We start from the raw sequence: 12,867 nt of genomic DNA on the forward strand, positions 1-12,867 counted from the left end.
AAAGAGAGGTGTCACCAGGAATCCGAACTTGCCTGTGACAAGGCCAGTTCCCCTGATCCATTGTTCCTAGCTGGATAAACATCAGGAAGTCTGACGAAGTTGCAAATTCTCATACCTTGGCCCATTCATAGTTTGTGGAGGGAGATTCCTGTCCCATGAAGGTTTAGTGCCTTTGAATTTCCTTCCCAGACCCCTTTATTCTGCTGTTTTCAAACACACATTTTTTTCTTTCTTACTTTCTTTCACAGAAACCAAGTCTTTAGTAAATAAGTATAATATACACTTAAACCGCCTCATTTCCACACAAATAATGGTGTTTCTAAAGCTATTTCTGTGTGCATATTGGGATGATTTCACATTTTAGCTTTAAAAGTGTCCTTTCATTGTTTTCGCAAAGCAAAGTAACACAGGTTCATTTTACGTTCCTTAGTCATTTACAAATGTGTTTTTCCTTGCAGCTTCATTCTGCACATTTCCATAGTTCTGGTCAATTTTTTATACACAGGAATCTGTTCAAGAAAAGCGTTCTTTGAAACTGACATACGCAAAGGGAGAGAGAGAGCCTCTTCTGAAGAGTTTGCATGTGTTATTTTGTTGCAAAAGTAAAATGCTTGCCTTACGGCCTGGAGGGAATTTCTCTGCTATTTCACTGACTTTACTTGACACATAATGCCTTTCAGGGATGACTGCCATCATTTGCTGGTGTATAACCTGAAGATAGATGGGCATGAATGTGTCGTATCAGCAACCAAACTGTGTAATGTTGAAAAGATGGAAATAGCATCAGTGCACAGTCATTTACTTATTTTAAACACAGAACATTTTCTATTTCAGTTAGAAATTGTGAGCTTTCAGCATAGCAGCGCTGCATGTTAGGCTCACTTGGCTCCCACAGAGGCGTCGATCGGAACTGGACAGCTGCAGTCTCCACCAATGTGACACGTAGGGCCGAGATGACGAACTGGACTGGCCCACCTAGCTTTGTTTGCTTGGCCCGTAGGAATATTCTTCTGCAGATGGAGAAAGGGAATTAACCACCCGTGGAGTTGAGCATAAATCCCCCCACCCCTGCTGTTCTCCCCACAGATCACCCTTGATGTCCCCTCTTATAGTCTCACCTGATGGTGTGAAAAGATGAGCTCTCCATCCTGCATTGAGCACAGGGGCGCGTTGATAACCAGTTGCTTCACTGGCTCGAAGGAATTAGTGAGTTCCAGAACAATATTGACTCCGAGATTCCCGGCAAGACGCCGTAAGTATAAAGTTCGTAAGAGTTCAAATGCCTGACTTTCACTCTTGTCCGATTCCTTGCAGGTTGCAGCTTGACCCTAATGAAGAGTTCCTCGTGGCAACCGGTAGTATTCTGGTAAGGATTTGTATTTTCTAACACAGTTCGATAAAATAAAGTCAATATGTAACCTGTTGCTTTCTCCCTTATTCAGGCGCTGAGAGAAAGTATGAAGTCTTGGGGAATAATACCTCCGGTGGTAAAATCAGGTAAGTCTATTGTGGAGAGGAGGGTTCCCCTTGTTAGTCCCTTTGTTTCACCTTGCTGTCCTTTTGTTTCCCCTTAGGGGCCGGGGTTTGGCGAAGATGCAGTGGAAGCTGCGCCGACCCGTGAAGAGGAATAGTACCCCCGGTGGTAAAATCAGGTAAGTCTATGGGGGGGTAACTAATATTCCTCTGTGTATTCCCTTAGCTCACCTTGCTATTCTTGTCTTCTCCTTAGGTGCCGGAGTGCGGCGGGAACATGCAGGAGGATGCAGTGGAATGTGAAGATGCTGCGAACGTCGGTGAGTTCAGCGCGGCGCTGCAGCAGGCGAGGCGACGCGCATTAAAATAACTTCTTTCTTCCAGCTCGAAGGCGCAATGGATCGGGAATTCAGGTAAGGATTAAAGGTATTGCTCTTGTTCTAACCTTTTCTCCTTCTTTCTCCCTTTTTCTACGAGCTCCAAACTCGAGGTGGGCGTGGCAGAAGGCTGGATGCAGACTTGCAGGCACGGTGAGCGTTACACTGCTGGATGCAGAATAACGCGAAGCGTGTGCTGCTCTTCGGGCGTGGTTTAAATAGCCTCCAAGTAGTCCGAGGTAAGTATTCCTCCCCAGCCCCGCCCAAGTAAAAAATAGTCCCTAAGTAAATTAGTCCCTTCCAAGCCTCTTTTGGCTTGGAGCTCTTGCAGCATGGTCTGCATCAGGTAAGTTTTAATCTATGAGCCTGGTGCCTATGGCGCAAGGACTGACTCTCCATATGAGCCTGGCGCCATAGGCGCCAGGACTGGACCCAAATATCCCCTAGCAGGGGTTGTTGGGCTTGCTTAGGATAACTTGATGCCTGCTTCCGGGGTTGCTGGATGTGGTCTGGGTCCCCGAGGTAGGCATCATGACAGCACTCCCCCCCAAGGACCTCCTAAAGTCGTTCTTCCCTGTGGTTTCGGTTTGTCGTGGAAATTTCGGTGGATTTTTTAACCAATCGGGGTGCATGAACATGGTCACTAGGTTCCCATGACCTTTCTTGTGGTCCGTAACCTTTCCAGTCTATTAAATAAAAAATGTTTGACTTTATCAGCTTGGAGTCCAGGATGTTCTTAATTTCAAATTCGGGTTCTCCGTCTACAAGGATAGGGTCTGGTGGCTTGGTTAGTCTTGTCCCTGGTTGCACTGGCTTCAAAAGTGACACATGAAAGACGGGGTGAATTCGCATATTAGCAGGTAAGTCCAACTTGACAGCCACCGAGTTTATAATGGTCTTAATAGAGTAAGGTCCCAAATATCTGGGGTTAAAGGTCCGTGTTCCCTTTAGAGGTATATGTTTTGTGGCTAACCATACTTGGTCCCCTATCTGGTATTGTGGAGTATCACTTCTATGCCGATCAGCATATTTCTTGTATTTTTCTTTCGCCTGTTTTAAATGTGTAGTTGCTTCCTTAAAGGCTTGTGTAATCGTAGCGTGCAGATGGTCCACTGTGGGCATTTCTAAGTGTTGGGGTGAGTCAAGGTCTGAGGTTCGAGGATGGTTCCCATATAAGGTATAAAAGGGGCTTTGCCCAGTTCCAGAGTGTACTGAATATTGTATGCATATTCGGCGATCCAAAGAATGTCTTTCCAATTACTCTCAGTCTGATGTAACATACAACGCAGGTATTGTTCGAGAGTCTGGTTGGTCCTCTCCATTTGACCATCGGTCTGGGGGTGGTGACTGGTCGATAACCTCACATCGATTTGCGCCAATTGACAGCATTTTTTCCAAAAATGTGAAATGAATTGACTGCCCCGGTCAGAGACCAATACGGACGGAAATCCGTGTATACTAACAATGTTTTCGAGGAACTCCTTGGCCAGGATTGAAGCTGAAGGTAATCCCTTCAAAGGAATAAGGTGGGCCATCTTGGAAAAAAGATCCACAATAACTAGAATGGTGTTAAATCCATTGCATGGGGTAGATCAGTAATAAAGTCTAACGATAAGGTGTGCCATGGTGTAGGCGGAATGTCTAAAGGTTGTAAGAGTCCAGCTGGTTTTTTCTTTTGACTTTTGTTTTGGGCACAAATGCCACAAGACATCACAAATGATTTAATATCCTTTCGCCAGGTGGGCTACCTGAAATGTCTTTTAATTTTAGCTTCAGTTTTTGCAATACCTGGGTGCCCCTCCATTAGGGTATAATCATAATGGGAGATGACTAGCTCTTGTAGTTCCTTGTGTGGCAGAAATAGCCGCCCTTGGTAATAAGGCAGATCATTGGTGACAGAGTAGTCCGGGCCTTTTTTTAACCAGTCCTGCAGGGCTGTAGGATCAAAGAGTTGCTGGATCTTTACTTGAATGTCCTCTAGTGTCTGTAGAGTAGACATGCCAAGAATTATTTGTTCGGAAATTATAGGTACTGGTTCTGGGTTCACTTCTGCCTCTCCCATCCCTATTCGGGATAAGGCGTCTGCTTTACCATTCTTACAACCTGGTCGATGGATTATTACGAAATCGGACTCGGCAAAGAACAATGCCCATCGGAGTTGACGTGACGATTGGGCCTTGGCTGTCTTTAAATACTGTAAGTTCCGGTGATCGTGATCACAGTAATGGTATGCCTGGCACCGAGAAGATAGTGCCGCCAAGCCTTGAAGGCGGATTTAATGGCTAATAACTCCTTGTTGGTAACTCAGGTGCCGAGAACTTTCTGGACCAAAATGCTACTGGATGATGCTGGCCAGTTTCAGGGTCCTTTTGAGACAGGACAGCTCCCATGGCTAGACTGGATGCGTCGGTTTCAGCTATCTATGGAAGTTCAGGGTGCGGGTGCTTTAATACAGGTGCAGACTTGAATTTCGCTTTCAGCTCTTGGAAGGCATTTTCAGCTTCTTCAGTCATCATAAAGCATGTATTTTTTCACAAGAGTGCTGTGATCGGATGTACAACATGTGAAAATTCTGGGATGAATCTGCGGTAGAAATTGGCAAAGCCGAGCATGCTTTGTACTCCTTTAACTGAACTTGTTGATGGCCACTTAAGGATTGCGTCCACCTTTCGTGAGTCCATTCGGACTCCCTTTGGGGTCAGGATAAACCCAAGGAATTCAACTTCTGTGGCATGAAAAACGCATTTTTCCAGTTTTGCATATAGTTTGTGCTGGCGCAATTTCTCAAGGACTGCTCGGAGGTGCTTCACATGGTCAGATTCTGAAGAGGAGTATACTAGAATATCATCGATACATACAAAAGCACAAATGCCAATGAGTTCACGAAGGACATCGTTCAAGAAGTATTGGAAGGCTGCTGGTGCATTGCACAACCAGAAAGGCATCACCTGGTATTCGAATAACCCATACTTAGTGTGGAAAGCAGTCTTCCATTCGTCGCCTTCTTTTACACGTACCAGATGGTATGCCCCCGGAGGTCTAATTTAGTGTATATACAAGCGTCCTTCACTTGGTCTGGTAGTTCAGGGATCAGAGGCAATGGGTATCGGTTCTTAACAGTTATCTGGTTCAATGCGCGGTAGTCTATGCACGTTCTGAGGTCACCTTCCTTTGTGGGCACGAAGAACAAAGCTGAAGATGCAGGGGACTTGGATGGGCGAATAAAGCCATTGGCAAGGTACTGGTCTAAGTATTGTCGTAGGTGAAGGTTCTCAGGTTCCGTAAGGGCATAGATCCTGCTACAAGGGGGTTGTGCACCGGGTATGAGATCGATTTGACAATCGTACCATCTGTGAGGAAGTAAGGTGTTTGCCTGTTCTTTTTGGAAGACATCCTGGAATTCTGGAGGTAGTTGCATGACTGCTGTGGTTACTGTGGCCAGGCCTGCATTCTGACTTTTCTTTGGGTAACTGGTTTGTGCACAATCCGGGAAGGTTATTCTCTTCTCTCGCCAATCAATACAAGGATTATGTGTTTCCAACCAAGGTATCCCCAGTATTATTTGGAACTGTGGGGCTTTGATTAGATCAAACACAATAGTCTCTCGATGCCCATCCTGACCCAATAGTGTCATCTCTGCGGTGGAATGAGTTAAAGGCCCAGAGGCAATTTCAGTTCCATCGACTGTGGTGATGACATCTGAGGTGGTTTTTCGGCAGAGAGGTAGATTCATCCTGGAAGCCAATTCATAGTCCACATAGTTTCCTATGGCCCCGCTATCATGTATGCCCTTACTGCGTGCATACGCGATGGCTGCCCTGGATCTACGAGGACCATTGGTATGATGAAATGCGAGGTCTGAGTATCCTTCTTCAAGCTCGGCAAGCGGACCTCTACGCTTGTCGGGTGTGGTCATTTCCCGAGTCAGACTCCATATGGCTTTTATCAGCAGCTCCTACCACCTTCCTGGGTGGTTTTACAGGGCAATCCTGTAGAAAATGCCCAGAAGTTCCACAATATAGACACAATTGCATTTGCCGTCTCCTTTCTCTTTCCTTCTGGGTTAAGGATCCTTTAACCACTCCGATTTTCATGGGTTCTAAAGCATCTGCTCCTTTGGGGTTAGCGTGGGTTTTGACCAACACCTGATTCTCAAACTTGGCTCGATAAGCCTTTCTGTTCTGAAGTCTGTGATCTAACTGCACCACTAAGTCTATATATTCAGCGCAGTCTTGAGGTGGGTTCACGACTTGAGCCAAGACATCCTTGAGTTCTCCTCGAAGCCCTCGATGAAATAACGTGATTCTTTTTACCTCAGGCAATCCAGATTCCACTATCAACCTATTAAAGGTTGTGATGTAGGATAGAAGGTCCTGGTTACCCTGTCGTAGAGACAAAAGTTTGTTATCCAGGGCCTGTCCTTGGGAGTGCTGGGCAAATAGTCTTTCCATGCTCGTTTGAAAGCCCTGAAAATCCCGAAGAATTGGATCATCCTGAGTAACTAGTGGAATTGACCAATCAGCTGCACTGCCGCTGAGATATGACAATACAAAGGCTACCTTGGCTTGATCATTTGCGAAGGCTCCAGGTCTGCATAAAAGTGCAAGCGGCATTGGTTCATAAACACGGCAAACCTTTTGGGATCTCCGGCAAAGCGTTCGGGTGGAGCTAATGGAATATTTCCTGATAGGTTTATTTGCATAGAGTTACTCGATAACACAGGAGCTGGATTTCCCCCGGAACCAGGAAGGGGTGCTTGTCCAGCCTGGCTTTGCAATAGTTGCCTAGCAAGGTCATCGGTTCGCTCCTTTGACAAAATCAGTTCTCTCCTAAGAGCATTGGTTTCTTGACGGGCGGAATGCACTTCAGCCCTCAGTTCTCCTAGTAATTGGGCCAATTGGTCAGTCTCTGAGGTATCCATAAGGCCCGGGTGGGAATTTGTGGGTAGGCTTCACGTTCTGTTATGCTCACCTGGCTCCCACAGAGGCGTCGATCGGAACTGGACAACTGCGGTCTCCACCAATGTGACACGTAGGGCCGAGATGACGGACTGGACTGGCCCACCTAGCTCCGTTTGCTTGGCCCGTAGGAATATTCTTCTGCAGATGGAGAAAGGGAATTAACCACCCGTGGAGTTGAGCGTAAATCCCCCCACCCCCGCTGTTCTCCCCACAGATCGCCTTTGATGTCCCCTCTTATAGTCTCACCTGATGGTTTGAAAAGATGAGCTCTCTATCCTGCATTGAGCGCAGGGGCTCGTTGATAACCAGTTGCTTCACTGGCTCGAAGGAATTGTTGAGTTCCAGAACAATATTGACTCCGAGATTCCCGGCAAGACGCCGTAAGTATAAAGTTCGTAAGAGTTCAAATGCCTGACTTTCACTCTTGTCCGATTCCTTGCAGGTTGCAGCTTGACCCTAATGAAGAGTTCCTCGTGGCAACCAGTAGTATTCTGGTAAGGATTTGTATTTTCCAACACAGTTCGATAAAATAAAGTCAATATGTAACCTGTTGCTTTCTCCCTTATTCAGACGCTGAGAGAAAGTATGAAGTCTTGGGGAATAATACCTCCGGCGGTAAAATCAGGTAAGTCTATTGTGGAGAGGAGGGTTCCCCTTGTTAGTCCGTTTGTTCCACCTTGCTGTCCTTTTGTTTACCTTTAGGGGCCGGGGTTCGGCAAAGATGCAGTGGAAACTGCGCCGACCCATGAAGAGGAATAGTACCCCTGGTGGTAAAATCAGGTAAGTCTATGGGGGGGTAACTAATATTCCTCTGTGTATTTCCTTAGCTCACTTTGCTGTTCTTGTCTTTTCCTTCGGTGCCGGAGTGCGGCGGGAACATGCAGGAGGATGCGGTGGAATGTGAAGATGCTGCGAAGGCCGGTGAGCTCAGCGCGGCACTGCAGCAGGCGAGGCGACGGGCATAAAATAACTTCTTTCTTCCAGCTCGAAGGCGCGATGGATCGGGAACTCAGGTAAGGATTAAAGGTATTGCTCTTGTTCTAACCTTTTCTCCTTCTTTCTCCCTTTTTCTAGGAGCTCCAAACTCGAGGTGGGCGTGGCAGAAGGCTGGATGCAGACTTGCATGCACGGTGAGCGTTACCCTGCTGGATGCAGAATAACGCAAATCGTGTGCTGCTCTTCGGGCGTGGTTTAAATAGCCTCCAAAGTAGTCCCAGGTAAGTATTCCTCCCCAGCCCCGCCTGAGTAAGAAATAATCCCTAAGTAAAGTAGTCCCTTCCAAGCCTCTTTTGGCTTGGAGCTCTTGCAGCATGGTCTGCATCAGGTAAGTTTTAATCTATGAGCTTGGCGCCTATGGCGCCAGGACTGACTCTCCATATGAGCCTGGAACCATAGGCGCCAGGACTGGACACAAATAGCCCCTAGCAGGGGTTGTTGGGCTTGCTTAGGATAATTTGATGCCTGCTTCTGGGGTTGCTGGACGTGGTCTGGGTCCCTGGGGGTAGGCATCATGACACTGCAACAGGCTGCTTTTGAATTCTTCTTTCTAGTAAACATGAAGAAAATAACTGCAGCAATTCTCAGGGTGTTCTATGTTTCATCTCGCCCCATTATTATGCTCAACAGAGCCAGCACAGCCATTATTTTTGGTAACTGCTAAACACAGTTTTGATGCAAGGGAATACGTGCTCGGCAGAGCTAGCCATGCTGAAAATGCAGTTGGGTGGTGCAGGGGAGTTCTGTTGGGCTGTAAATGTACCCCACAAATCCCCCCCACGTTCTTCTTTCATCTGGGAGCGGCACGCCAAGATCTTCCTTCGGTCTTTCGTTGGAGAGTGTGGAGGGACATACCCAGATCTTCCATCTGTCTTTCGTTGGAGAGTGTGGAGCGACACCCTCTTTCCTTCCTTCCCTTTCCAGGTCCCCGGGGAGGTCCTCATTGGTCTAAGTGGGAATGGAATTAGTACTCTAATAGGAGATAAATAAAGACTTGTTTTAGAATCTTTCACAAACTGTCTTCCCAGAAGGTTGACATAGTGGCACAAAACATATATTTACATTTATAGAAGTACTTGAGCAATATCAGCAAACAATTACTTAACAAAGCAAAGACATTATTGAACTTTTAGACCAGAGTTTCATTACATATGTTTGCAATAACCCTGAAGAAAAGTACTCCCTATTAGATAGATATACCTATGGACCTACCTATTCCCTTTTGCTTTTTCTTTTTCTTGCTTCTTATTTTCTCGGTGTCTCCTCTATTTGACTCTCCTTTGGCTCCTCAATCAGCTGCAAATTGTTTCTGGGGTGACAACTTTTTAACTGGTTAATGTGGACCCATTTCTCTTCTCAGAGCTCTCCTTAGGGGATGCGGTTTCTGTAGGCCCAGGGCTGGGATGGTGACGTCCTCTCCATTTTTTAACTTCAACTGCCTACGTTAGCAATGGGGCTGACCGGAAGGCTTTTTTTAGGATTGCCAAGGCCATGGGAGTTACCCTCCAGTTTGGACCAGGCTTGGCAATCACTGGGATCCAATTTAATTTTGACTCGGTTGAGGATATAACTGCCCATGAAAAAGGCGGAGAGAACACCTTGCACAATCCAACAATTATGCTCTATGCTTTTACCAGGGATAGACATTGTTAGCATACAACCGCTAAACAGAAGATGTTTGGAACAGGGAATTTCCAGACCCCATACCCACTGATAAACTGACTCAACAGCTGGAAGAGTCTGGTCTTTTGGGAGTTTCCTGAATAATGCTTCGCTGATTAAGATTTCTTTGCTATTCAAGCCAACTCTGGCTAGAACAGACTCCCTCCCCTCATTTAACTAAATAGGAGGAAGAGCTGTTTGCCCTTATTCTGAATCTCAGCTGGGGTTTGAGGTCTTTCATCACTTTTGACTATAGGATTGGGATTTTCAGATTGTGAATTGGTATAAAATGTCAAAGTATTTCCTTCCAGTGTGGTATGCCACTTGAAACTGGAAGGAAGGTTGATTTTCAGGAATGGTGAGGAGTTCCCATCACCAGTTCGTTGTCCATCAGCAATTACTGTAAGGTCAGGTGTTTGATTATTTTGAAGCTGAAACTCAATTTGATCCGATTTTTGTTCAACCATGTAGCATGTGCCACTGACTTGTTGCTGCTTTGTTTTAATTTTATTGGCCAGTCAGCCTCAGTCCAGAGGACCTTGTTCACACAGTCTATTAGGGGAGACAACCTGTGAAGGATGTCATTCCCTAATAGAAAGGGGGTCCCCTCTAGGGTCACGACTATAACCGGGCGCTTCACCTTATTTCGCCCAATATTAATTTCCAGATCCGCATTCCCCTCGATGGGAATTTCTTTCCAGTCAAAGTTCTGGAGTTGTCCAGGAAGAGGGGTGAGAGAGATCTGTTGTCTCTTCACCCTTCCTGAATTTAGCTGCTCAAAGGTCTTTTTAGAAAGAAGAGTGGCTTCAGATCCAATGTCCACCAGTGCAAAAAATGCACATTGCTCTTGCACTCTGACGGGGGCGTAGAACCTTCTTTCTCCTCCAATGGGGGAAGGTAATGGACATTCTGAGCCAGCTGGGCGGTTAACTTCTTTATTTTGGACTCCGACACTGTTGGATTTTCGACAGTATTCGGTGTTGGAGTTTGGGAATCTGAAAGCAGAATTTGGCATTCAAATATATTTGGAGATTCGGGCTCCCCTTTCTCTCTGGATTCTGTGCTGCCCCCTGGTAGGGAGAATTCTCTGTTTAGGCTGAATTTCCTAACCTAGCGAGTCCCCCAGCAGCTTTGCTGGCTTTCTGGAGTTTGTTTTTTCCATCCTGCCTAGAGTGAGACTCTTTTCGCCCACTCTTGGACATGATTTATGGTTGATTCCTTTGAATGTCAATGTGTTCTTTGGGCTATGGGGTCTTTTACTCCATAGGGTCTCATGTATTTTACTATGTGTGTTACACCGCACCCTCCGTGCTGTAACACTGGGGTGTCCTAGGTGACCCCCACCATAGACTCCATACCCTGGGACTGACTACTGTCTCCCAAGGCATGTAAAGTCACCATTGGCTTTATTAGACCTAAATTTACTAACAGAACCAGTACAAACCATCCTATTGTGGACGTACTGGTAGGGGTAATCCGATTACCCCTAGGTCTGTTGTTCGAGGGGGGCACTGTCCCATCCCCCCTCGTCGAGTTTTGGCTGGTGGCAGTGGATACTACTTTTTATATTCGACCGCAAATATATTCCTATGGGATTCTTCCCATTGTTGGAGGCCAATACTTTTTCACCTTAGTCTCTAACATACCGCCGGTTTATTTATCCTAAATAAATCCACCGGGTGGTATTTTCTGCCAGAACTCGGTTTTTAAAATGGCGTATGTGTTCGCCTCTGTAACTCCGAACCAAAGGTTGAGCCCTTTGTTCCACTTTTGGTGGATTTCTGCACAGAAGCCCTCCAGAGTGGTGCCATTCTGTCTGGGTACCACAGGGGGTATGGGAGGGGGTTTAGGCACCCTGGACTGAGTTGCCTTGCCAACTCAAGTCGCACTCTGGTGTGATTGGCCCAAGTGGTGAGCCACCCCGCTCACCACTTAGCGTGTTTTGATTGACAGCTAGGCTGAAAGAATGGGGGTTTTCTGCATAAAAGCAGGGCTTTTGGGACTGGATCTTCAGAAGTCGCCACAGGACCTAAGAATCCGACGAGGGTAAAGCTGAGCCGACCTGCAACGACGACACCTCCGGTGGAGCCCTGCTGAACCGACTCACCACTTCCCGACGACAGAGGAGATCTCCCTGCTGGAGAGTCTCCTTCCCTTGACTGGTGGGAACAACCGGTCCCTTGCTTTTTCTTCGCTCCCAGGACGTAGTGGTCGAATTGCCCATGCTGAGCACCCCGGCATTCGGATAGCCACTAACCACTGTATCGTGACCAAAAGGTGGTGCCGTGTGATGGAGCACTCCGGGGCTGGTCTCTTCCCTGGTGGTGCAACAATCTTCGCTTTCCTCAACGACGAGATCATCTCTTCTTCTAGCAAAGTCCCGACTTACATCGACCACCAGGAACAACTGCCCCCGCCGGAGCTGTCTCTTCACTTACAAGGTACTATGACCGCCTGGCCTCCCTTGTGACGGTTAGCGTGAGGTGTCTTAAATCCTTACCTTTCCACTGGGTCGCCTCCAGACCTTCTTAATTTCTTGTTCTAACACTGGTCCAACCTTTCTGTGACATTTTGCTACAAAGACTTGAAGTGCATTTCCACTGTGATACTTTTGGGACATACCGCCTTGCCTCTCTCTGAGCGGGCCTGGCCTCTGAACTTTGTGATCTACAGTAGACCCTGCCTTACTTGCCTTGCATTTGCTTCATAAAAGTGTTGGTACCGAGTTGGTTTCATACCCTGCCTTTTCTCTCCCATTCTAATGAATATTAGAGTGCCATCTAGGTAAAGCATTCACCTCTGTCTGAAAATAAGTGGTGCCGTGGAACCTAGACTTGTCGAAATATTGTTAGGGGATTGATATCTACTTATAGTAATTGTGATTGAAGTTGTTTGCCATATTAGTGCCAGTGTGTTTTCCATAGATGTGCTTTTGAATAAATAATTATATATCTTTACACCCAAGCTCTGATCAGCGTCTGCTTGTTCTACTGTGTAAATTGCCCTATCTTGTATACTCTAAATACTGCCTAACTCATCTTGAGAGAAGTCTGGCTGCTCAGCCACAGCTACCAGGTAAATCTGGGTGGTACAGACTGCTACCAATTGGGTTTACTGCTAACTCCTGTAGACTTAATCTTTTGCAGTGGTCCCAGAGGGAACTGCACAGGTTTCTGCTTAACACCCCCCACCCCCCTTCTCAGAGACAGTCACGAGAATTGGTTTGGGCAGATTGGGAATCCTCTTTTTCTGATTCTGGGCTGACCACCCCTTCTTGGAGGCAGTGACCAGAATTGGTGTGTGAGGGGGATCCCTCCTTTTCTGATTCTGGGCCCCCCATTGTTGGAGGCAGTCACCATAATTGGTTTGTAGGGGGAATCCCTCATTCAATATTTTAC

This window comes from Ambystoma mexicanum, chromosome 4p (genome assembly GCF_040938575.1).
Source record: "Ambystoma mexicanum isolate Mex_15411 chromosome 4p, UKY_AmexF1_1, whole genome shotgun sequence".
NCBI classification, from domain to species: domain Eukaryota; kingdom Metazoa; phylum Chordata; class Amphibia; order Caudata; family Ambystomatidae; genus Ambystoma; species Ambystoma mexicanum.